Source organism: Chrysemys picta, chromosome 3, assembly GCF_011386835.1.
Source record: "Chrysemys picta bellii isolate R12L10 chromosome 3, ASM1138683v2, whole genome shotgun sequence".
In the NCBI taxonomy this organism is placed as follows: domain Eukaryota; kingdom Metazoa; phylum Chordata; order Testudines; family Emydidae; genus Chrysemys; species Chrysemys picta.
Genome location: NC_088793.1, coordinates 25,227,793 through 25,254,625, shown reverse-complemented (window position 1 = coordinate 25,254,625; position 26,833 = coordinate 25,227,793). Strand labels below are relative to the sequence as shown.

General features: G+C 40.4%; 1 long non-coding RNA gene across 1 annotated transcript; it reads right to left on the bottom strand.

Annotated features, from left to right (window-relative positions):
• Positions 1–11,967: 11,967 nt before the first annotated feature.
• Positions 11,968–25,472, bottom strand: LOC122173546 (uncharacterized). The gene is made up of 3 exons (XR_006174085.2): positions 23,361–25,472; positions 21,607–21,736; positions 11,968–16,299 (listed from the first exon to the last, which is right to left on the bottom strand). It is a non-coding gene; the product is annotated as an uncharacterized LOC122173546 (long non-coding RNA).
• Positions 25,473–26,833: the final 1,361 nt, after the last annotated feature.

Sequence of the window (26,833 nt, the reverse complement as noted above, 5' to 3'; positions counted from 1 at the left end):
TAAGAACATAGCTGCCTTTACTCCTCTGTCATTTTATGTCATTGACACAAAGTAACCGTGTGTGTGAGTACGTGTGTGCGCGTGTGGGTTTGTGTGTGGGGGTTTGTGTGCAGGGTGCCTCCACAGGGAATTAAATGAGCTAAACAAGGCTATCTGCCAAAGCTGTGTCATGGGAAGGCTATTGAGAACCCTGTGCTGCTGCTATGCCAACCACATCAAATGCCATATATCATTTCTAATGCACACAGTCAAACTGGTCAGAATACATTGAGGTGAAACTCAAGCATATGAACGTCTGTAGACAATGGAAATGGCCAAAAAGGAACTAGTTTTAAATGTTAGTGCTGGACTCTTTTTGGTGTATTTTCCCATTTCTGTTATTTAGTCAGAAAAGCTAATAGGTAAATAGAAATGTAACGCTGTTATTAAAGTGATCGTTGCATAGGAAAGAGCCCATCTGAAAGCCATGTTACCAACTCTCACAATTTTCTCAAAAGCCTAATGATATTTGGTGGTTTTTAAAGTTTCCATCCCTGGAGTCAGATGAGAACATGAAAATCTCGGATTTCATTTTTTTGTAAACATACGTTTCTTGCTCTCATAGTTGCAGAGAAAAGCCTGAAATCCTGAGCTGAAAAAGCTCAAAAGCCGGACGGCAATTCAGAAGAACCCCAGATTTATTATGTTTTTAAATTTCATCATGAGGGGGCGTGAGCCTGACTCATAATTTTTGAATGGTTGGGGCTGGCAACATTGCTGACATTACCTGAAGAAGCAGTACAATACATATTTCATTTGAAGTATTGTTTCCTACCCTCTTGAATGGATAGATAAAATATCAAGGGCCATAATTTCAAAGGGGCCCAATCAAGACCCGTACATTTGTGCCTTTAATGTGCAATGACCTGCAGCTGCAAATCACATGAAAATGTCTAATTGCAGTACCATAATTGGAGTGTGCAAAACTAGATGAGAATGATGGACATAACTTTATTCTTCAAGTTTGCTAAATATATTTTGAAGGTGAACAAACTTCCCCTAGACAGATAGATCCATCCTCATTCCTAAATGAATTGTGTAAATCAACCCCTTATTCTGGAAGGGAATTAAACTAATCAACTAGTCCCACCTATTCACATACTTAAAATTAGGCAAGTGCTTAATTCCTTTCCTGAGTTGGGGCTGATTTATTCAATTCATTTAGGAATGAAGATGGGTCTGTCTGTCTCCTCTGTGTATTTGGAGGCTCACTATTCAAGAGTAAGCCACAGAAGATCACCTTCCGGTCACCTGAACAGATAATTTCTACTCCTACATTATGCAAATTCTAATGCAGCTTTCTGAGATCTATAGGCTCTTTAACTGACATGATTTTCATGTGTATAATCAAACAAATATCAAAGTAAAGCAGGTAACATTGATTGGATAAAATTGAGCAAAGGAAAAATTAGTCTGTATAGCGGGGGATGGGGGGGGGGAATTCCTAATGGTGAGACTTATTAGCCAGTGGAATAGTTTCCCAAGGGAAGTGGTGGAAGCCCCACTGAGGAAACCACTGACAACAAGACAAAACAAACCTCTTAAGAACCAATACACTGTAGGGAGTGATTCTAGATGGGCAGTGGAATTAATGTGATGACCTCTTAGGTCATTTCCATATTCATTTTCTATGAGGCTATGTCAGGTAATGAATGTATAGACTCAGTGTAAAAAATAGCTAGCTTAGGAGGATTTTAAAAGTAAACAAGTGGAACACAGTTTGAAATAGTCATGTTTTCCTCTCAGAGCAGGCCAATGTAAATATTATTTCACATGTTATCAAGTAATTCTAAAACTAAACATACTCACCCTAACAATGGTTATGATCAAAATTTAACAATGTCCTTTTGAAAATGCTCAGTACATAAAACTTAAAGGTAGCCTAAAGGTATAGATGACTAGAAGTTTGGAGTTGGGTGCTTCTTGCTCATTGGGGCAAAGGAGCTGTTGTTTGGTTTTAATATTACATTCAATTTATTTTATGCTCTCCCCTCAGTTTCAGAACAGTTTTCTCAATGTGTTACAAATGGTCATCATTAGGTTTCAGGGTTAGAAAATGTCCCCAGTATAGGCAGTTCCAAGCAGCCAGTATGTAAGCAGGTATAACTCCAGTTAAGTCCATAGCATTATAACCACTTACACCAGGGCTGAATTTGGCTTAATAACTTATGTGTAAGATGCTGCCCATCCAATAGCAGTCTCTATCCCTTATTCCCACTTAAGTATCTTTAACCACCGGGCTTCTAACATATTCTTCCAGTTTCGGGATCTATTTCTAGAGTAACATTATTGGTTTCATGATATCTTTACCATTTTTGTTACACTGTGCTCATATTTATCTTGTTTTGTTTCAACAGGGGAAGAGAATATGCTAATGAAGGAATCATCACTTGAAGGGATATTGAAAGATATGAGCACCTCTTCTGACAAGCTGCATGCTCATTGACTTCAGTGCTGAGGGTGATCAACACCTTGCAGCAACAGACCCTACATTCCAAAGTAGGAGAGCGCATGGCTCTAGTGTTGTGATTCTTCCCCTTTCTTCTACTTTTCCTTGTGTATTAGCTGGTTTCCCTCACTTCCCAGCTTTCGGAGTCATATCACTAGCTTTGTTTGTTTATAAAAATAAAAATGTTTTTAGTTCTGTTGAGAAAACCTTGAAAATGCAAACTCTAATGGCTCAAAAACCAGAAGGTAAATAAGAACCCCAAATTATGGTTGTTGGCTTTTTTAAGTCCATGTTTTTTAAACCAACTTCATGATTTTTTGAGCCCTGATACAATTTTTCAATGTGTGTGGTTGACCATACTGTGGTTCGTTCAGGTGAATTAAAAGGCAGCAGTCTCTAAGGATGCAGAAAGATAGGTTTAATAGGAAGATTAAAATCTTGCCTTATTTCACAACATGTCAAAATACAAGGAGAGCAATCAACAACCTAGGTCTGTTGAATGGAGGTTATCTAAGGGCCACCTGCCTAGCTGATCAAGGCTACAAGCCTCTAAAGCATTGCTGAGTTTGCTGATTTTTGCACTTATTTGCCTTCCATGGGGTTTTACTCCACTGCAAGCTTAACATATGCACCTGCATAATTGAAAACAATCCAACCGTAAGTGCTACTCATGCAAAAAAAAGACACAAAACAAAACAAAAAAATGACAGAGAATTTCATAGGGCCGGCACTAAACCAGTAAAAATATCTGATGAACTTTGCCAGCTGTTGAAAACTGTCTGTGGGATCAGTTCCTTTGTTCTTCTCTAATAATAGTTTTAGTTTATGTTTCTTTTTTCCTTCTTTTTCTTTTACTTTTACTGTTTTCATTTTGCTTTGATGTTGAAAACAGCCACAGCTGCATTACAAAAATAATTGTTCCCACTTTCATATACAAGTTCATGCACTTGGAGGCAACATTCTGAATACACACTTACACACACACACACACACACACACACACACACAAACTTTGTGCATAATCTGATGGTGACCGTCTATGGCCAAACAAGAAAAATAGGACGTCTCTCTCTTAAAACAAAACAAAACGAAACATAAAAACAGAGTCCTCTGGCCCATTTATAATGGGATCTTTTAATAACAACCAACAATAACCTCTTGACATTTATATAGTTAGTGCATTCCCCTCGAAGGCTTTCAATTCCCTGTACAAACATGAATTAATTATTGTATTTATTTATTCAAATTTTTATTTTGCTACCAGTGCTCTGGATACCCCTGACAATCTTCTAAAATTATACTAATAAATAAACAGACCCATGAATTACCTCAGATCAAATCAACCGGCAACAACATAAATATAACAGAAATTAATCAACCTTCCTGCACATACTCTACTATGTCCCACAGCCACCACTACCCAGCTCAACTCCTCACATGCAAAGGAGAAAGGGTAGACCTCCCAGTGTGTTCTGAAGCCTAACAAACTTGGGCAATTAAGACCATGGAAGCAGACAATATCTTCTGAAGGCCTGGAAGCCCTAACAAAGAACACCCTCCCAGCTAGTCCTCATCCATTGTTTAATTTAGCCTCACATCTATAGATGAGTGATATAGGTAAGTATTATTCCTATTGCTAAAAATGAGGAAAGTGAAGCACAGTGACAGGTTAAATGACTTGTTCAAGGTGACACAGGAAGCCTGTTGCAGAGCTGGGAATTGAATCCAGGTCTTCTAAGTCCCAGCTCTGCATTTAACCACATGACCTTCCTTCCCTTGGACATGAAAAACAAGGATATTTTTTAATGAAAAAACATTTTCTTCCTTTGTGTGTCTTTTCATAGGATGCCTAAAATGGAGCATTCCTGTTGATTTCGACTCGACTTCCTGAATAGCCCCCGTTATTATAATGTTGCTTAAAATAACAGAATAATTAGATCACGATTCCTAACCCCTGGAATATAGCTCAGCAAAATTAGCAGCAAACTGTACCATAGCAAGCCAGATTGTAGAACCCTTATTCTTGTTGGTCAGGATTTACCTAGGCAAGTAGTTCCACTGACTTGGTTGGGACCACTCAGGGAAGTAACAGCTCCCCAGTGTATATATTTCACAGCCAAGCCCAGAGAATGGAGTAGGGGACTGGAGTCAAGACTCCTGAGTTCTATTCCTAGTGATATATTATTATTAAAATATTAATATTACAGATTGAGACCTCTGGGCACCACAGATTAGGGTCCTGTTGTGATAGGCACTATACAAACATTATATGAAGACTGTTCCTATGCTCAAGTGTTTACATTCGAAGACCTGATCTTATAGTCTGCCACTGAGGGTATGTCTACACTGCTGACTCAGGCTCACGGGGCTCAGGGACTGTTTAATTGCAGTCTAAACATTCAGGCTTTGGTTGAAGTCTAGGCTCTAGAACCCTGCGAGGTGAAAGGATCCCAAAACTCAGACTGCAGACCGAGCTCAAATGTCTACGCTGCAATTAAACAGCCCCTTTGCCCCTTGGCCAGCCATGGGTTTTTAATTGCAGTATAGACATACTCTGAGAGCTATATGAGCTCTGACAAATCATTTCTGCTCTTTGAGCATCATTTTCCCCCACTGAAGATGTATGATAATATTTCCCTACCTTGAAGGTACACTGCAAGGCTTAATTAATTAGGGCCGATTCTGCTCCTGTTACATTGAAATCAATTAGGCTGTTCACAAGAGTAAGGACTGAAACACTGAAACTCAAGGTAACGAAGATGCTAAAGATCAGAATTGGATTTCCTGGCTCCACTAGTGATATCATGCTCTCACTTCATGAAGAAACCAAATCACCCAATCTAAAAATAAATAGATGTATCGCCTTGCCTATGGTAAAGTATCCTTCTTCAAAGTTACCCAGGTTGGCTCTGAGTGCAGTTTTAAATTAAAATCATTATTTTGTTATGCAGGCACGTGTACCTTTCCTATAGGACAGAACTACACTTTTTTAACATTTTGAAAATCATAGTTTTTCAATTATCTAGAAATCCCAACCAGCTCTACAACAATTAGAAAACTCTAAAAAAATTGCATTAAAATCTACAGGGTTCCACCCACTCCTGATCTTTAAATTGAAAAATCTAATTTTAGACATTTTTTCCCATTAGAAACCTGAATTTCAAGAAATTTCAAGCAGCTCTATTCTAAATGCTTCACTGAAATATTTTTAAAACCCCTTTGTCCCTAGGAATTAAACTGTCATCATTATAAACCAGGAAGAATTGGTTAGTAGCAGTGGACAGATAGAAAAAGAAATTAAGAAAAATGCGATAGCCTCAAAATATCCCAAACTCCTTTAAAGTGATCGGCATTATTAGAGTTATACATTGTACTAGCAATATACAAACAAATAATTCCAGATATGTGGATCAAAGAAATACAGTCAATGAAGGCAACTGGAACACAGAGTGCGAGAAGCAGGAATGTCTTATTTTAGGCCTGCAAGCAGTATGCATTCTTTTTTTTTTTGTAATTATTGCCAGTTATCTTTAAAGACTTTGCCAGTAGAATGAAATGTTCTTCCTCCTGTTGAGTCTGCTTCCATCTGTACCTTCCCACCCCGATAGAAACATTTAGTAATGATTAGTGATGGCTACATCTACTGCAGGAAGCATCTGGCCCACTGACTGGTCTTATCTGTCATAGAAATTCCAGGGTGTTCTGCAGCTTCAGATTATATGATGAACTCTATTTAAAAGCAGTTGTCAGGGCAATCAGTGGATACTGATCCCTGTCATGTGGCAGAGATATTGAGCTTTGTCACCCTGGCATGGATCACGTGACTACAGGAGGGAAAAAAATTCAAATTACTTGCCTGGGCACTTGTGTGTCAGACCCTTGCTATAGGGATGGATGTTTAGGGGTATAATTTAGCAATGGTTCAGTTGCCATGTAGTGGAAGTTGTGCTCACTAGTTGCTATACAAAGTGTTGCCAATCCTCAAGATTTTTTTGAGTGTTATGGGACTTCTGTTAGGGCTGGAGTCAGGCAAAAGGTGACCTGAAAAGTTCTAGCCCTCTTTAATATTTAAGCCCTGCCTAGGAATAGCCCCCTTCTGATTGGCTTCCTTCCCCACATCCTGGGAAAGAGCAGCCAATCAGGGCGAGCAAGACCTTTTCACCCTCCCCTCAAGAACTGACATCATTCTCACAGTAGGGGGTAGGGGAAGAGGGAGCAAACAGAGGCAAGCAGCTGAGGGTAGGCTGTCTCCCTCCTTCCCCTCCTGTGGTTCCTCCGCTTCTCCCCTTCTTTCTCCCTCCCTGTATTACCTGGCAGGGGAAGGGAGAGAGGGAGGTGAAGAATCCCTCAAGCTGCCCCCTCAGCCTGGAATGGGGATAAGGAGACCTCACTGCAGTTCCTCCCTCAAGCCTGGGAGAGAGGGGTGACAAACCCCAGGACCTGCAGGAGGAGCTGGGGTGAAGCTGGGGAGGGGGAGAACTGATTTGGGGTTTGGTGGACAGTGTTGATTTGGGGGACTTGGAAAGGTGGGAAGATGTGGGGTGAGATCTCCTGCCAAAATCCACCTTGCTCTGTACATTTGGGAAAATTGGCAACCCAGTAATTGACACACACACACACACACACACACGGGGGAGAGTGCGTCAGAATGAGTGTATAAACCAAAAGGCAGACCAAAAATAACACAATATAATTTTTGTAGAAAAAGTTCTCATGATTTTTAAGACAATCTCATGAATGTTTGGGGTCTGACATAATTTTTGAACCTTCGGGATTGGCAATACTGTACTCAATACTGTATGTAACACCCACAAATACAATGAACATGAAATGGCCCTTCCCCCCCCCCAAACTAGATTAATAACATTCATTAATTTATAAATAATTACTTGAAAGAAAAGCCCACCGCCAGAATAAAAACCCAGAAGATTTGGCACCTGAAACAAAGAGATGTGCTGTTATGCATTGTATGTGAGTCTAGCCAATAAAATAAGAAAGACCTGGTTTGCTACATTCTATTTTCTCTGCTTCACTTCCTTGGTAATGAAGGGTAGGGCCTATGGTCCTAACCGCAGGCATTTGACGTGAGTTTAGAGCCACGTTGCTCCTCCCTCTCACGCAACAGCACAGTCCCCATCATTGTATTAGGGTCTGCTCCAGTGCTGACCAATTCTAGAAGACTTCATAGTTAAACACTATATGACACTTATTTCCCTCAAGTTGGCTATGCTCTATCTCCAGGGCTAGATTTTAATGTTAAGTATTCCCTTCCTTTCTTATTGCCCCTGCCTAACCCTAACCCTTCCACCATTAATCCAGCTGTTCTGCCACTGTACTTCCTGAAAAAAAAGTATAGGGCCCCTTGACAATCTGAGAGGAAGAAATGTGTATTTCAGAGTGGATTTAAAACTCCATGATTGTGGGATAGGCCAAAAGCCAGAACCAATCAAATATCCACAAATATTAAAATGTAAATTAAGTGGGGGCCATAAAGATGCTTGTCTCCATAGCTAAAGTAAGCAGCCAAACTCTCATGTCCTTGGTCCCTGTCTCCAGCAAAATAGTCTCCTGCTGATAAGATATTGTCCCTCTTAGATTTCACCTGAGTATAGTCATGTAGCATTACCACTGTATGAGATATGTTTCCAAGACAATACATGGAGCTTAGCTTTTCAACTTCCATTAAGGAGATAGCATAAATTTGTGGTTGCGGGGGGAGGGGGAACAAACAAATAAAGAAAAACCCAGCAGCCAGGAAGGAACTGGATTATAATTTGGCCTGAGACATTGGCTAACATCACCAGGTGACCTTCTGCAAATCATTTGACTTCTTCCATCAGCCCAGCTGGAAACAAAAGCAAGACCTCACTGGAAACCAGACATTGCATGTAAACTGAGGTTTTCTAGATAAATAAATTACAAAAGAAAGTTTTATGGCAGTCACACAGCCAATGTTCCGCACATTGAACAGACAATGGTAACATAAAACTTGTGTGAATCCTGTGTGGCAAAACTGCTGCACTACAGAGTCCTCTACTGAAGTTACAAATGAGCCAAACAGTTCCTCATCCTAGGACACTGAAATCACAGCGTGCCAAATTCTGATATCCTTGCTCATTTTTGGCAGGACGTTATTCCACCTGCAATCCCATCAATTTCAGTGGGACTATTCCGAGAGCAAAGGACAACTCAGTGGCAGTGAGTCTGGCAGAATCTGCCCCCTCTATGCCACCAACAAGCACAAAACCATAGCGAGGGCTCAGTTGTGCACACTGGGGAGCATTTATTCATGTGAGTAATCCCATTCATTTCAATGGGATTATTCACGTGAGGATCAACAGAATTAAAACCCATAGAGATGACCCCTAAACCATTACATTTAGAGTGTGAGCCTGCTCCTACTGAACTCAAAGGAGTTATGCCATTGACTTCAGTGGGAGCAGAATCAGGGTCTCTATACGGTCAGCGTTTGTTTTAAATGTTCAAAAATCTAAGGTGCCCTCTTCCTGGGCTCAATCTTGCAAGATATTGAGTGAGCTCAACTGCATTTGAAGTCAGCAGATATTGGGGGCTCGCTGCACCTTACAAACTCAGGCCCACTCTGAGATACTGGCTTTGTTAATTAAAAGGCCACATTGCTGTGAAACTAGTCGCATGCATTATGCCAATGTGTAAAATTAATATTTCAAATGGACTTCACATTTTCCAGTTTTTAAATGTTGCATCAGGTAACACAGGAGCAATAAGAGCTCTTGTTTTCTCCCGAATTACGGCAGATACTCAAGATAACACATTCCACACCCAGGGCTCTAGGAAAGAGATTGTACAAATTTACACAGTCCTGGGTAGGAGGCAGTGCAGAACGATACTGACGCTAGAGGAGCAATGGAAGAACTTGTGCTTGAGGAGATACAGTCCATCTTGAGGTTACTTGGTGCAACACACACTGAACATTTTGCAATATCCAGTGAAATGATGCAGATTGCTCCCCCTGGTGGGTTGATGCTATAACCCTGCCCTGCCTTCAGGTACCTCCTTACCTTCATTTCAGGCCACTTGTTTGCTGGAGGGAAGAAAATGAAATCAGTGCTTGCCTAAAGAAACTGTTGTGAGTGGTCCTGGCACAGATGGCACAAGGAACAGTGGGAGGAGAGAAAGGTTTCTTGCACGTGCCCTGCCCTTTCCCTAAGGACCCGCACAATGGTTCATCACACCGTAACCCTCTGAGCATATCTGAGTGAGTTAAACTCCAAGACTGCTTGGCTAGCTGTTGTTTTTTTTCTCCTCACTATGTGAAAATAGCAATATTGTACATAAAAAGCCTGTTGGGAGAAACGTGTTTTTCCTCCATCAGCGAGCAGATGGCACGCAGATTTTGTGCATCATTTATAAATTATTTCAAAGTCTATTTGTCTATTCCAAAGAGATTACTGGAATCTACATCTGCATTTTAATGTAATTGTTTCCATGTCACATGAATGACGCATAGGAGGGTTACAAAAAATGAAGAACACCATAGTTGGCTGACAGCTGCAAGAATTTGGGGAAACCCACCTAACAAATCCCTCCTCACACCTTGTTTTATTTATTGGTTTTTTATTTATTTATTTATTTTTGACACTACGACATTAGAATAAAGTCTGCTAGCCTACGTGGGAAGCTAGAATTCAGTTTTACTGAAAAATTTGCAATAACAATAAATGAAATAGCAAAAGCTGCATCTGTTATAATAAACCAAAACTGAACTGCAAGTAAGAGTGCTTCATACTTATTTCTCTTCTCAAAAAGGGCCAAAGCACGCCTTCTGTGGGATGCCAAAACTGGGAAGAATTTCCTAAATTATCCTGGTCAGGATAAACTGACCCTCTATTCACTATGAAATATGTTTCCTTGCCAAGTAACATACCAGGAATCAGGATGATGGATTGAGAAATAACACTTCCTCTAGGAGGATAAAATTCACCTTTCTGTAGAATCCAAGGCCCTCTGCAACACCTAAGCTTGATATTGGGCCTTCAGATGAATGGGAATGGGTGGAGCAGTGCAGAGGCAGGAAACATTAATGGAGGAGATCTTCTGCACTGGTCCTGAATAAGCATGTGTGGAGATCCTGGTTTGCAAGAGGGATAGGGGTGGGACTATTGACTCTATGATTATAGGGATGGATAGATTTGGGGACCAGGGTTAGCAGCCCTTTTGAAGAAGTGACTTTTAAGGAGAGCCTTGAAGGAGGAAAGGTGTGGATAAAATCTGCTTAGAGGAAAGAGACTGCACAAGTATCCTCTGAACCATCCCACTGTATGCACAGAGTTTTACTATCTCCAATCTTTCCCACCATGGATTAGGTAGTGTTCAGCTCAGTCCCATGGATGTCCCATCTAAGGAGATCTCAAGATCTACATGGCTTTGGACACACAGAGTCTCTGCTGCTTCCCAGCTCCCTCAACCCCATGCTTACATGGCTGCATGGCTCCTATATAAATCTAATTTAAAGCTAGGCTGGACAACATGTAAATAAATCTATATTTATTGCAACATTAATATGCAGTCACAAGCACTCAAAACCTAGGAAATTCCCAAAGTTAGGTGGCCTCCACCTGTCCAGAAATGCCAGCTTGAATTTTATTATTTTTCCAAATATGCAGTATAATGGAAAAGACCATGTCTTAAAGGCTTATGCACAGAGAAGCTTCAGTGTTCAACCTTAACTTTGGGAACAATCTGATTTTTGAGTGAGTTCTCACAGCTATTTTTATGGAATTTCCTTGTTTTAAGCTAAAAATAAAAAATAACATGGTTGAGAAGGACTAAGATAGAAAATAATAAAGAGAACAACTCTGAGCTATTCATCTGGCAGAGACAAGATAGATTCCTTGATCAAAAGACTTCCTTACTGGTCCTGCCACCATTAAGTCTGCGGGGATCCCTATTATTACTAATAACAATAAATGTATGTAGTGCCATATATTTTGCAAACACTGACTTAGATGGGAAGCTCTTTGGGACAGTAAATGTCTTTCTGGTTTATGTGTACCCAGTGCTTAGGATAATAAGGCCCAGATCATGAATTGGGACCATTAAGCATTACTACAATACAAATTGCTAAGTAATAAATTCTATTCAGCGTCTTGGTGATTGCCTACGCCAGTGGATTTGTGCTACGATAAGATGCAGAACCAGATCATCCTCCCATTGCTCCATGTCTTTCACCCAGTTTTGCAGGGAATAACAGTGAAGTGCTATGAACTCGATTAAAGGGACAGATAGATTTGGGACCAGCGTTAGCAGCCCTTTGGTAGAAAGCAACAGAGAGTCCAGGGGCACCTTTAAGAAGAACAGAAGTATTGGGAGCATAAGCTTTCGTGGGTAAGAACCTCACTTCTTCAGATGGAAGCCCCTTGCGTCTGAAGAAGTTAGGTTCTTACCCATGAAAGCTTATGCTCCCAATACTTCTGTTCATCTTAAAGGTGCCACAGGACCCTCTGTTGCTTTTTACAGATTCAGACTAACACGGCTACCCCTCTGATACCTTTGGTAGAAGTGACACATAATTGTGGGACTGTCCCAAACTCTGAAATCTCCTGATACTTTCCAAATGCTATTGGCATCTGTTGTCCTAATTTGAGGAAATATTTACTGATTTTAAGCATTCAGAACTTTAAAACTACTGAATGAGTTTATTTAAAATTTGGCTTGACTCATAGCCCTCAGTGGGACATACATAAGCCAGGGTTTAAGTACAAATTCTATGACTGTAGCAGCTGTGAAGGGTGTACTGTTTCACACTTACATAGCTCAAAAAAATATATTTGTAATCAAATTTTCCACAAATATTCGCCTTCAGAAAGATACCAGGCATGGACATTTTCAAATGAAAAGGAATGAATTTGCTAATGACGAAGACGGTGGGTGCTGTTTATGAATCTAGACAGACAGAAAGCACGCTCTGGACAGATGAAAAAAAAGTGGTTTATATAATAAAACGTAGAACATAAGGTTAATATAATCATGAGCATCATAATGTACTGTAGGGAACAATCCTACATTTGCTGTGGAATAAAATGGTTGACTTAATAGTTCTTTTTCATTTCCAGCTTCTACAGACTTTCCCTTCAACTCTGCTGCTAGGAGCCTGTCTTTTTGAAGAAGGTCCTCAATGCTACATCTCTAGTTGAATTACATTACTCTAGCTGGTAACAGTTGTGTGCATTTAGGCCCTGAATTTCTATTTTTGGGACATCACAAAATGGCACACCCAAGTGCCCAAAAGTATGAAGTCAACAGTTCATCACTCTCATGTTATTTTTCTTTTACTATTGAATATTAGTAAACACTGATAGTAAAAAACCTTGAGATCCATAGCCCATAATCAGTCTGTTACAGGTTGGGGCAGGAGGGAGCAACAAAGTCAATTTGTATGGCCATTAATGCTGCGATTAAAATGACAGTTCTCCACCTGGTGGTGTAATGCACTTAGACAAAGTTCAAATGAAATTTGACCCTCTTGAGACTCTGTCATGAATGGAGAAAGCATAGAGTTGGATGGGCTTTTTCTTTAATGGTATGTATTTTCCAGGTGCTTGTATTGATATATTTAAAAAATCACATTAGAACTGTGGAAAATTTCTAGGGTTTTAAAATTTTAATGGTTTTAAATCAAAAAGTTTGAATTTTAATGGAAAAAATGGAAAATTTGACAAAATGTGCACCATTTTTTCTCCACTATTTTTCAGCCAACTTTATAGCTCTGTCTACACTTATGCATGTACCCAAGTAGTGAAGCATGTAATTCTCCTGTGTACTTTCCATACCCATGCCTGACCATCCACATTCTGCTGGACACGGGTCTAACACTGTATACACGCGCATACCTGCATCGACATAGTGCTATTGTTACATAACATTAGCACTACCACTTAGGGAGGTATCTTGGGTTCTCTGCATCATAGAGAGACACTCTAAGACCTGCTCTCCTGTGTTTTGTTGGTACTGTCACCTGCCTTTACACATTTGCCAATGGCAATTTCTGATTACGTCACATCTCACTGTTATTCCTGCAAAACTGGGTGGAAGACATGAAGTAACGGGATGATGATCCAGTTCTGCTCCTGCTCCTTATTGAGGGACAAATGGTTAGGCAATGGAGTAGGCAATCGCTGAGATGCTGAATGGAATTTGGGTAGCATTGGGTGATATGTCAATGGCAGCTGACCTTGAGGTTTCAATGACATGTCTTTCAGGTCACACTGTACAGATACGGTGAATGTCAGTATGCATCTGATACAGGAGCACCAGCACCGTCTGGTGGGATCATATAGTTTTGGAAACCTGGGATGACTAGTAGGTGGCTTCAGAACGTCTGAATGGGGAAACAGACTTTAATGGAAGTGTGTGAAGATCTTGCACCAACGCTCCAGCACCTGAACACTTGCTTCATGGAAGCTATATGACTGTAGAATCAGGTGGCTATTGCCCTGTGGAATCTGGCAAGCTATAGATTCAGTGCAAACCATTTGGGGGTTGGAACGTCTATGGTTGAGGGTTGTGGTTTTGCATGTCTGTGAGGCAGTTAACGTTGTTGTTTACCCACAATGGTTGCCATAAGAAAAGTTCTAGCAATAATAGCTGAGTTTCCAAGGATGGGCTTTCCAAACTGTGCAGGGGCCAGTAATGGCACCTATACCCCAGTACTTTGCCCACCACACGGGTCAAGTGAGTATGTGAATGGAAAATGTTACTATTTGATCGTCCTGCAAGATTTAGTGGACCACAGAGGCTGATTCCTGAATACAAATGTGGAAAACTTGGGAAAGGGCATGACACCAGGATGTTGAGAAGATCAGGATTGTACTTGAAGGGGGAAGAAGGGATTTTATTTTTCAGAAATAATATGGTTCTGTATGGCATGTCTGTGCTAACTGTTATACACACTCCAGACTTGGCTCCTAAAAGAGTACCCCAACAGCAATAACCCCGGAGAAAAGGAATTCAGCTACAAGTAAAGTACCTGCAGAATGGTCATGGAGTGGACATTTGATAGGCTGAAAGTTCATTAGGGAAGCCAGTGCACCCAGCTGGATGTCAATGTGGCAAATCCTGTCTGTATAATTGTTGCCTGCTGCTGGGTAAAGGGAATTGGTTCCATCCCAAATGGACTCAGGATAACTCTAGTTTACAAACTCTGTACAGGCAGCTGGATCCCAACTATAGGTAAACTGGGCCTGGTTCCCAATGGGCAAGGGAAATCAGAGATGCCATACGGGCACACATCTTGGCACAACAGGGACACAAGATGTAAAGCTGCTGGAAAAATACGAGGGAACATTGGTACATGTTTATGGGGCTATATAGCTTTGCGAGGGTTTTTTTCGCCTGTAGCCGAAGGTCATTAGCCATTCGTTCATGTGACATGGCACACATTAAAGACAATGATAGCAGAGCACCTCCACTGGGTTAGGGTGTTGGGGTTGGATTTGTGCCATGTAGCATGGCAGCCGAGTTATATGGTCATTGTGTCATGTTTTTGACTTTACTATACACACTTTGTTAGCTCTCTTATTGGAAGCTTTTTTAACAAGCTTATGACGGTTTGCTGCTTCGGTTGGAGAGTATTGCATCCATTGTGTTTTCTGACCTATTCTTGTCAGCAGTGGTAAATACAATTAATGGCTGTTAGAGAGCACTGCTCCCTGGCATGGTTGAAACTGCTTAAAGTTTGTTTGTTTTTGCGTGGGAGGAGTATACTGGCAGATGCTATTATTGCCATGTTCCCTCTTCCTTTATTATTGGGTTTAGATTTTCAACATGTGTAATAAAGCCCATAAGATATTGATTGACCCCTTTTTGTTTGTTTTAAACATCTGCTGCTTAGAAAATTAGCAGTGCTTTTTAAAGCACATAATGCCATACATTGCACCATACAACTTAACGGATTTCTGAATCTTGCGGGGAAGGGGAGACTCAAAAATATTTGCACTATAGTGGCACCAGATTTTTTACACATTATGTCAGGTGGGAAGCTTGTGGCCATGGGTGGAGGGTGGACTTCCCTCCTTCAGGGAGGCTAGCCCCCGACCCCACCTCTTCTGCAAGAGGCCCTGCCTCCTATGGCCACAGCCATGAGCCTCCCACCCAACAGCCGAAGAAGCCCTGGGCTGGCCAGAAGCCCAAACCCCCACCCCCTGCCGCCGGAGTAGCCCTGGGCCTCCCCCATCCGCGCTGGTTGCCCAAACCGACCCCAGCTGTGTGGGCATGCTCACAGCTTAGCATATTTGCACCCATCTCCTTCCCCTCCTCATCAGAAGGGGTGAACGACAGGGGACACTGACTCTTGGTGAGAACCAGGGACTTCTCCAGCAAGGGAGTTAGGGGTTATCCATGGTGGTGTTCTGGGTCTCCCGCCAGCTCATCATTCTCTTTCTGCTCTGTTAGGGGTGGATCACTGCAACAGGATCCGCCAGTTTGGTAGCACCCTGAGCAGCAGTCAGAGGAGGTGGGCGGGCTCTGGGGCCTTAGCAGGAGGTGGATAGGATACCACACTCTTTCAGCCACCAGTTTGATGAACCTCTCCATTAAGGGATGCTTCTGTTCCCTATGGCGCATCTCCATGTCCATGAACCAGTTCATAAGTGTCTCCTTCTGCTGAAGAGCCCGCTCCTTCCTTGCCTGATGAAATTCAAATTGCTCTGAGTTTCTCCTGTACATCCCTATGAGCAGCTTTTCCAGAGTCCTTCTCCATCTACTTCTGTGGTGTTTGGGGTGCTGCGCCTGCCCTCTTGGCAGCATAGTTTTACTGTCAGGAGCTGTAGATCCTGCCAATTCAAAGGGAAGGAAAGCATTATATTTGGGCCTTTGGGACAAACCTGGAAATACTCCCACGTAACATAACTTTGCTGTAGAAGGCCACAATATTGATACATTTCAGCATTCCAAGAATTTAACTGTCTCACTGTCTTTTCATCTAAGACAACTTTTACAGCCCATGAGGAAGGAACAGCAGTTAATAATGGTAAGAAAACTGCTTTTAACAATTTAAAATGTTCATACTGTCTCAACAAGAGGTGGGGTAATTCCTTCCCCGGCTATTTTTCTAGTTTACAATTTCTTCTCTCAAGGCTGGCCAACATGTGGAGAACATAGCAGTTTTCAAAGTTCCAGCATGGAAAAGAGAAGTGGCTTTCCATGCTGTGGAGGAGACCCAGCAATCTACGCTAGAGAGATGTTTCTGCTAATGGTCACCTCTCTACATTTTGCTGAATGGAGGGGTTCAGTCAGCTGAAAAAAGGTGGACCAAGCAGATTTGCATTTCTGGTGACCCTGAAGAACCACCTGGAGAATTTGCTGCAACAGAAATTTGCTGGAATATGCTTATAGGATTGGGAGGCACTTTGACTGACAATTGACAACATTCTCAGCTAGCATATGGAGATTTCATGCAAATGGATATCTGAACCAGTACAACAACTACCTTGGTTGTAAAATATTTACATTCTTATTTTTACACATATTGAAAGGGCTAGCCATGGCATTGCAATGTGTCTTGAGCCAGGACAGTGCATTGTTGTGCTGCCCATTGAGCAGACCAGAAGACAGATAATGGGCAAATCATATCATCAGCTGGGAGAATGTACCTAGCGGGATCCCACACGGGTGTATCCTTCAGGATGCAATATTTTCATAGTGGAAAATGAATAGTGGAATGGAGAGTATGCTTCTAGAATTTGTGGATGACACCATGTTGGGGAAGGGGGTTACAAGCTCTTTGAAGGACAGGATTAGAATTCAAAATGACCTTGATAAATTGGAGAATGGGTTTGAAATCAACAAGACAAAATTCAATAAAGACAAGATCAAAGAATGTTTAGGAAGAAAAAATCAAATCCACAAATACAAAATGGGAAATAAATGGCTAGGAAGTAGTACTGCAGAAAAGGATCCTGGTGCAGGGGAGGGAGTGTACAGTGGATATAAACCAATAGTGTGATGCAGCTGCAAAAAGACTAATATTATCCTGGGGTATATAAGAAAGAGCCTCATATGTAAGACACGGGAGGTACCTTGTCCCACACTACTCAACACTGGTGTGGCTCCCGTGCTGGTGGCCGTACAAACTCTGGCAGACTTCATAGCTGCCCCCTGCTGAATCCTAGAGTATTGTGTGCAGCTTTGGGGGTCACACTTTAGGAAAGATGTGAACAAATGGGAGTCCAGAGGAGAGCTACAAAGCGATGATAGGTTTATAAAAGCCTGAGCTAGGAGGGAAAAAAAACTAGGCATGTTTCATTTTGAGAAAAGAAGACTGAAAGGGGACTTAATAATAGTTTTCAAAGATGTTCAGGGCTGTTCTAAAGAAAACAATGATCAATTGTTCTCCATGTCCACTGAAGGCAAGACACAAAGTAATTGGCTTAATCAGCAGAAAGGGAAATTTAAGTTAGATATTGGGGAAAATTTCTTACTCTGAGGAGAGTTAAGCATTGGAATAAGTTACCAAGAGACATTGTTCTTAAAAATTTCCAAACACCTGTCAGGGATGGTCTAGGTTTCCTTGGTCCTGCCTCAGCGCACGCGGATGGACTAGATGACCTCTTGAGGACCCTTCCAGCCCTACAACTCTATGATTCTATGATCGATTGTCACAGGGTAGCTGGGCTCTGTGGATAGACTAAGCCCAGCTCCACTGGACCGGAGCAGATGAGCCCAAATCCAGCCAAATAACAGGGCAAGGCTACTCCTGGACCTATAAAAGCTACTAGAGGGCAGCTTGAGGAAGGACTGAGAAAGGCTGTGCCTTGGGGAGAAAAGGCCCACGCTGGAGTGGAGTTAGCTGCTGAGCTGGGTCCCTGCAGTAAGGAGCCAGGAACCCAGAGAAGCAGTCCTGGGGCTGTTGCTCCAAGAAAGGAGCAAAACTGACTGAGACTAGGAAGCTGCCAGGAGATAAAGTGCTAGAGACGCCAGGGAAGGGGGGCCCAGGATTGAGTTAAAAGACTTTCTGTTTGTTTGCTAACCTCTGTTAAAGAAATAGACCTCTGTGCAAAAGACTGGGTGTGGCAGTGCATGCTTTGGAGCTGGGGAAAAACAAGACTGTTTGACATCAACTATACCTTTCAAAAGAGTATTCCAGTCTGATCCTTGAGCCATTACTCAGGCAAAGCTCTCATTGAGGTTCCTACCTGAGTAAGGATGGATGACGCAATCCTTTTCTTTGTAGAAAGGTTAAAGTTCTACAATTAATATTGCCAAAATGGACAGCATCCTTTATAGACTCTTCTCACTAACATTTACAAATGCTGTTAAACTGTTTCTCTCTGGGCTCAAATGAAAAGCAAATGATCTCTATTAAGTGCACTTATTGGTTTTGACTGTTAAACAATTAGAGTACACTAGCATAACTACCCTAAACATCATGTGCTGTGATGATTTATTATTTAATACCCACATTTATTGGAAGTCACAAGTTCTATTTTTCAACTATACAATCTTTTTTCTCCTAATAAAATAATTTATACTGTCTGGAATAAAAAAAACTGTCAGAATGTTTTATTCAGTGTTGTTGTAGCTGTATTGGTCCCAGGATATTAGAGAGACAGGTTGGGTGAGGTAATATATTTTATTGAACCAACTTCTGTTGGTGAGAGCTCTGTGTAAGTTCAAGAAAGCTTGTCTCTCTCACCAACAGAAGTTGGTCCAATAAAAGATATTACCTCATCCACCTTGTCTCTCTAAAATGTTTTATATGCAGGTAGCTTAATGTTTCCTTTCCTTCCATTATTACCAGGAGTAATGATGCTTTACAAGGCCTATTATATCTAATATATTTAAGGACAAGTATCCTCAAGTCAATTCTAGGGCATCTTCTATATTGCATAGTCTTTTCAGTTTCCCTGAAACATGTTTGAATGCATACAACTTAAAGAGGGTGTGAAACATTGGTCCATTTTCTACGGGGAGAGGGGGCTATATAGTCTGGATGGTCTCCACCTCAGTAGAAGGAGAATCAATCTTCTCATGGACAGGCTGGCTAGTATAGTCAGCAGGGTGTTAAACTAACAACAAAAGGAGAGGGTAAATAAAGGGAAGCGGTGGGCACTCAGCACAAAATCGAGATGTTGAGAACAAAATTAATCAAGGAACTAAAGGACATAAAGAGAACAAATTCTTTAATTGCCTATACACCAATGCTAGGAGCCTGGAAAACAAAGAAGAGGAATTGGAATTGCATATTTATGAGCATAAATTTGATCTAATAGGTAAACACTGAAACCTGAAATCTGGTGGGATGATTCCCATGATTGAAATGGTTATAACCTATTTAGGAAGAGGGAAAAGAGTAGCACTCTATGTTAAAAATGGCAATATCTGTTTCCGAGTCAGAAAGAAATGATATTGAGTGCTTATGGATCAATATCCTAACAGATGAAGCACAAGATGGGGTATTAGTTGGTGTCTTCTCGGGCATCAAATCACACTGGTGAACAGAATGACGGACTCCTTATACACCTACCTGTATATGTAGGGGGGAAAGTTGTGTAGTCATGGGGATGTTGGAGTGACATATGCTGGAGGTCTCATGCTGCCAGTATTAAAATGTCCTTGGAATTTCTAAACATTATAGATGAAAATTCCCTAATTAAAAATGTTCCGTCCAACACGGGAGAATTCTATATTAGACCTCATTTTGACAAACAGAGAGGAACTGATCACAGAACTGAAAGTTAGTGGTAGTTTAGGCACAACTGATCATGATTTGATCACATTTATAATATGCAAACAGAATAAACTGCAGACCGTGATATATATACTTGATGCTTTAAAAAGACCAATTTCCTAAAGCCGAAAACAATTATGATCCAAGTGATCTGGGAGGAAGAATTTAATCAGAAAAACGTGAATGATAGTTGGGAATTGTGTAAAAACAAATTACAAGATGCCCAAAAAACCACAATTCCACAATCGAGGAAGAAGGCCATATTGGTTAAAAAGCAATCTGGTTTACAGGGGAAGTGAAGGTAGATATAAAAATTTTAAAAATATATATAACAAATGGAAGAAAGGGGAAATTGATAGTAATGAATATAAATCAGAAGCTAGGAATTGTAGAAAATGATAAGGGAAGTAAAGGGACACAAGTAGAAATCTAAGGACAATAAGAAGGAATTTAAATATATTATAAACAAAAATAATCCTAACAATAGTATTGGTCCACTACTAGATAGAAGTGGTAAAATTATCAATAATAACGCAAAAAAGTTCAATAAAGATTTCTATTCTGAAAACCAAAAATATGTGGTAGTCATATCACAGGATAGCACTCTTTCCACTCCACTAGTACCTCAGGAGGATGTTAAAGAACAGCTTCTAATGTCAAAAACATTTTCAAATCAGCAGATCTGGATAACTTGCACCTAAGAGTTTTAAAAGAGCTGGATGAGGTGCTCGCTGGACTGTTAATGTTGATTTTCAATAAGTCTTGGAACAGTAGGGAAATTCCCAAAGACTGGAAGAAAGATAATGTTGCACCAATATTTAAAAAGGGTAAACTGGATGACCAGAGTAATTAGGCCTGTGAGTCTGACATCAATACCAAGCAAGATAATGGAACGGCCTTGAATAATAAAAAATTAAAGAAGAGTTATATAATTAATGGCAAACCACATGGGTTTATGGAAAACAGATTCTATCTAACTACCTTGATATTTTTTTTATGAGATTGCAAGTTTGGTTGATAAAGGTAATAGTGTGGCAATATATTTAGACTTCAGTAAAGCGTTTGACTTGATACTACATGACATTTTGATTAAAAAACTAGAAAGATTACAAAATTAACATAGCACACATTAAATGGATTAAAAGCTGGCTAACTGATAGATCTCAAAATGTAACTGTAAATGGGGAATCATCATCAAACGGGTGTGTTTCTCATGGGGTTTCACAGAGTTCTTGTTTCTACACTATTTAACATTTTTATTAATGACCTGAAAGAAAACAAAATCATCACTGATAAAGTTTACAGATGACACAACAATTGAGAGAGTGGCAAATAATCAAAAAGACAGGTCACTGATATGACTAAATGTAAATGTATACATCTAGGAACAAAGAATGTAGACCATACTTACATGCTGGGGGACTCTATTCTGGGAAGCAGTAACTCTGAAAAAGATTTGGATAATCACCTGAGCATGAGCTTCCAGTATGATGCTGTAGCCAAAAGAACTAATGCAATCCTTGAATGCATAACAGGGGAATCTAAAGTAGGAGGAGAGAAATTATTTATTTATTTATTCATTATTCAAAAACCAGTAGGAGAGCACTTCAATCTCCCTGGACACTCAATAACAGACTTTAAAGTGGCAATTCTTCAACAAAAAAACTTCAGAAACAGACTTCAACGAGAATCTGCAGAACTGGAATTAATTTGCAAACTGGATACCATCAAATTAGGCCTGAATAAAGACTGGGAGTGGATGGGTCACTACCAAAAGTAATTTTCGCTCTGCTGATATTCACACTTTCTTGTCAACTGTTGAGAATAGGCCACTTCCACCTTAATTGAATTGGCCTCATTAGCACTGACCCCCCACTTGGTAAGGAAACTCCCATCTTTTCATGTGCTCTAATATATATACTGCTTACTGTATTTTTCACTCCATGCATCTGATGAAGTGGATTTTAGCCCACGAAAGCTTATGCCCAAATAAATTTGCTAGTCTCTAAGGTGACACAAGGATGCCTCGTTGTTTTTTTTATTTTGCCTCTGTATTTGGCACTGGTGTGACCACTGCTGGATGGATGTTGATAAATTGGAGAGAATTCAGAGAAGAGACACAGAATAATTAAAGGATTAGAAAACATGCCTTACAGAAATTGAGCTCCTTGGGTCTATCTATTTAATTTAACAGCAAGAAGTTAACGGGGTAGCTTGATCAGAGTCTATAAACACCTACATGGGGGACAAATATTTAATAATGATTTCTTCAGTCTAGCAGTGAAAGGAATAAAATGGTCTAATGGCTGGAAGTTGAAGCTAAACAAATTCAGACTGGAAATAAGGTAAATTTTTAACAGTGAGAGTAATTAACCATTGGAACAACTTATAAAGGGCCATGGTGAATTCTCTCGATGACCATGTTTAAATCAAGTTTGGATGTTTTTCTATAAGACATGGTCTAGGAATTACTTTGGGCAAGTTCTATGGCCTGTTTTATACAAGGACATCAGACTAGATGATCACAAAGATTCCTTTTTGCCTTGGAATCTATGAATCGACGAGGAGCACTTTTTTTTCTTCATTTACACAGTTTATTTTCTGATACAATTCATTCGTTCACCCAAAGCACTTATTTAGGCTATGTCTTCACTAGAAGCTCTGAAGCATCACAGCTTCAGCTGTGCCGCCCTAATGCGTCCATGTGGACACTCACTTCAGCGACAGGAAGGGTTCTCCCATCAATGTAGTTAATACACCTCCTCTTCTGTCAACCTACTGCTGTGTAGGTCAGCTAAACATTGTTGCTCAGGGTTGTAGATTTTTCACACCCCTAAGCGATGTAGCTTGGTCAGCCTAACTGTTAGTGTAGACCTGGCCTTAGTCGAGCAAGCCATAAATTCTTGACCCCTTGCTGTTTGTTTATGTCATGGAATTTATCTAGAAATTAACCATATGTTAATGTTGAGGAAATCATGAAAAATGTGAATGCTGACAGTGATATTGGATCATTCTATAACTGCAAGCCAACCACCTACATTACACATTTATGAGCAGCTATTAAATATAAATAAACACACATGTGCACATTCCCACTATAGAATGCAGTTAAGAAAAAAGTGTACAACCCCCCCCCTCAACTTTATATAGATCCATTTGACTTACCCCTTCACTTGAATTCTTCCTCAAGACCAAATTCTGTTCCCGTTTCAGTCAATGGTAAAAATTCCATCAACTTAAAAGGATATTGAAATTTGTCCTTTATTGTGGACTAGACTGTTCAACCCTTCCTCGTGTTGGTGAGCGTTTACTCACACAGCAGTCCTGTCAAAGTCTGAGAGACCTAATTGTCCTTTGGAGGCACAATGCACAGGTTCAAGTAAGACATGTTGGAAATCCATAAAGCGAATGTCTCCTCATTTTAGAAGCAGTGTCTTTTACATAAAAAGCTTTCTAAAAGCCACTGTGTCTACTAGTTATTTCTTCCTCTACTTGTTTGATGTGAAATGCACACATCTGTCCATTTATTGTCTGTTCCCAGGGATATTTTCAGACACTTACTCTGCCCTTTTTGATCTCCCAGCTCCTGGAGCCACATGACCATTAGTAATGGGAGAACTGTTTCTGTGGGTAATTTAACTTCTTGTATTCACTGGTGAGATAAAAATAGAACATGTGGCTGCTACATAAGGAAGCAGACATTTTAGTAAGTTAGTGTTATGTTAAAGGATATGGAATACTTGATATACTGTACTATACGCAGAGCTGAGGCAAAGCTGAAAAACTCTGATCTGGGTCTGAACTTTACCAAAAATCAGGGGAGTTCAAATCTAGGGTTTGTTTGGGACCTCTCTCTATTTTTTGGCACAATTAATATTTGGTAAGAAAGAAACCAGTAGCCCACTAGAAGCTTAAGGACTAAGTGACATTATTTCACAGACCAGGAACAAAGCAATCAATTACTAGCAAACAGCAGTAAAAACAGCTGGCAGAGACTGCTGCATAAGAGCAGTGCTGAATAAGGCTAGGGTAAACGAAATGTGCCCTTGATAGAAATCGTATGTCAGGCCTGAATAGATGAAGCTGCGATGTTTCCCATGATTCATGTTAATGAAAAACATTCTTGTGTCCTCCAGAAGAAAAAGTTGGTCTTTTGCAGCAAAGTATTTTTTGTTTTAATTTTGTTGTTTCTACAGATGTTTTCTGGAAAAAAAATCATTGTTATTTATCTTCTCTTCATCAGATGTGTATTCACAGCTATTTATTTTTGCTAGGGTTATTCTCCATGGTGCAGAAAGGATCTTCAATTTGCTAGCCCTCAATTCACTGTTTAACAAAACTTGCAAGAAAACAATGCATATTTTCAAACTCAGATGCCTAAAGTTATATAACAATGTATAACAGAAGCACTTAGCACCTCTTACAATTATGGGAGTTTTATTCAACTATCTATTATGTCAATTTTAGTTAAGTGCCTAAATACGGCTTTAGATGCCTAACTTTCTGGCACCCATTTTTCAAAATATTGGCCTCAGTTTATAGTAAGACAAAACTGTCTATTTGACAAACTACCTTGGTTCACAATAAGTTCAGACAGCCACAATTGTACTCGGCTGGTTTAATCAACAAATAAATAATAGAGGCTACAAACAACAGGCAACATTTACAGGGTCTGGAGGCAGCCAGTTGACGCTCAGCAGATTTATTAATTTACAGAGCACGCGTGTGCTTGGTGCTGTACCAAGAGAGGAAGAACATGATCCTTCCCCAAGGAATTTGCAATATCAGGTTCCAAACCCGCAAAACATTTATGGCATGTGTATAAATTTACTCAAGTGATTAATCCAATGTAACCAATAGGATTACTCACACGAATGAAATTATACACACGTTTAATTGTTCGTACCTTAATCAGATACAAGCTATACATTTCAGACAAAATGCTCCAGAAGTAGGATTTCAGGGCTTCTGTACACAGGAAAACTGACAATAGCTATTCAAAAAACTTATGAAATAAAAATGTCCACACGGGAAGTTATTCCAGAATAGCTATTGCATTTTAAATTCACACTCTACCTTATTCCAGAATAACTTCTGTCCTGTGCAGACAAGTCCTTAGCAAGCTCATGGTAGAATGGATTTCTCACAAATGCTGATACCGGAACATTTAGAATAAATGATTAATCCAGTAAAACCATTAGATTCTGCACTATCTTGGCAAACGGAGGCAACATGCTTTCAATGAAATAAGAGGATAGTATCTTGGCTTGTTCTCAAAACACAAGAATCACTGCAGTCATCGATAGAAGGATAGCTGGATGGTACAGTGGATTAAATGGTAAGAGAATTGAGAGTGTTTCAACTCTGGATCACCATTTCTAATCTGGGCCAAGTCACAAGTGACTGAAAGCCACTGTGATCCAATAGGTGTTTGGTGATTCATGGGAAATGAGCAGGAGCTCTTGGGCCAGCTTGCAGCAGACAGGAATCCACCTCAGACAAGAAGGGCTGAGTGGTACAGTGTGAGAGAAGGTGATCACCCATGTTACACCTGTATTAAATAAGATCTGTTATGGGGGTACCAGTTGCAAATTCATAGTTAAAGCTTTTTCTTCTGCATTGAAAACTTTGATTTAAAAATACAGTGTGTCTTCCCCAAAAGTACAGCACTAATTCTTTGAGTACAGAATGAATTTTATCTCAAACTAATTAGCCTGCTAATTAAATTAATTAAATTCAAAGTTAAAGTTATTCTTAACACTAATCAGTTCTTAATCATACTCATATGGCTATTGCACTCACCTTTGCACTGCTCTATTGGCACCAGCCCTGGGGAATCTTGGGTGCAGGAAGGTTGGGAGGAGCAAGATGCAAATACACTCGACACAACCCAGTACATTATACACCTTAAGACATTGAGCATGTTTGCAAAAGAGACCCTCATCTGGGCTCAACAGAGGGGAGAACAAGGGTATAGTCAAAAGGCAGGCTTATGTACTTTCCATCCAAGAGCCAGGGTTCTGTGGCTATTACCATCCTCAGAGTCCAAACTGATGGCTCACTAGCAGAGCCCATTCAAGTTGCTTAGACAAAAGGGCATGGCAGATTATGAGATCCACCTACCAGACAGGAGGAAGAAGACTAAGGTCTACCATGTAAATTTTCCCAAGCCATGAAAGACCTGGGAAGCTCTCCTTATAGACCCTTGGCCAGTGAGCCCTGAACTAGGGCCCGAGGTAGCTGCTTGCCAAAAACCTGGACTCATACTGCTGAACAAGGTCCTTTCACCAGATCAGAAGATCCAATTAGTGCAAATGATCTGAGCCTTTGCTCAGTGTTCAGGGAGAACAAACACAATACATCATCTGGAAACAGCACTAGGGAAACTGGTTAGGGAGAATCCCTCACCATTACCTAAAAGGAGGTGGGACACAGTAAGAGAAGAGGTACAGGCAGTGCTGAGAATGGGAGTTATTGAGCAGTCTAACAATGATTGGAGGAGCCCTATAGTCCTAGTCCTCAAAGAGGAATAGTCCAATTTTGTATAGACTTTTGCAAGGTCAATACCGTTGTGAAGTTTGATACCTACCCAATGCCAATGGTGGATGAGCTGTTAGAGTGGTTGGGCCCATCACAGT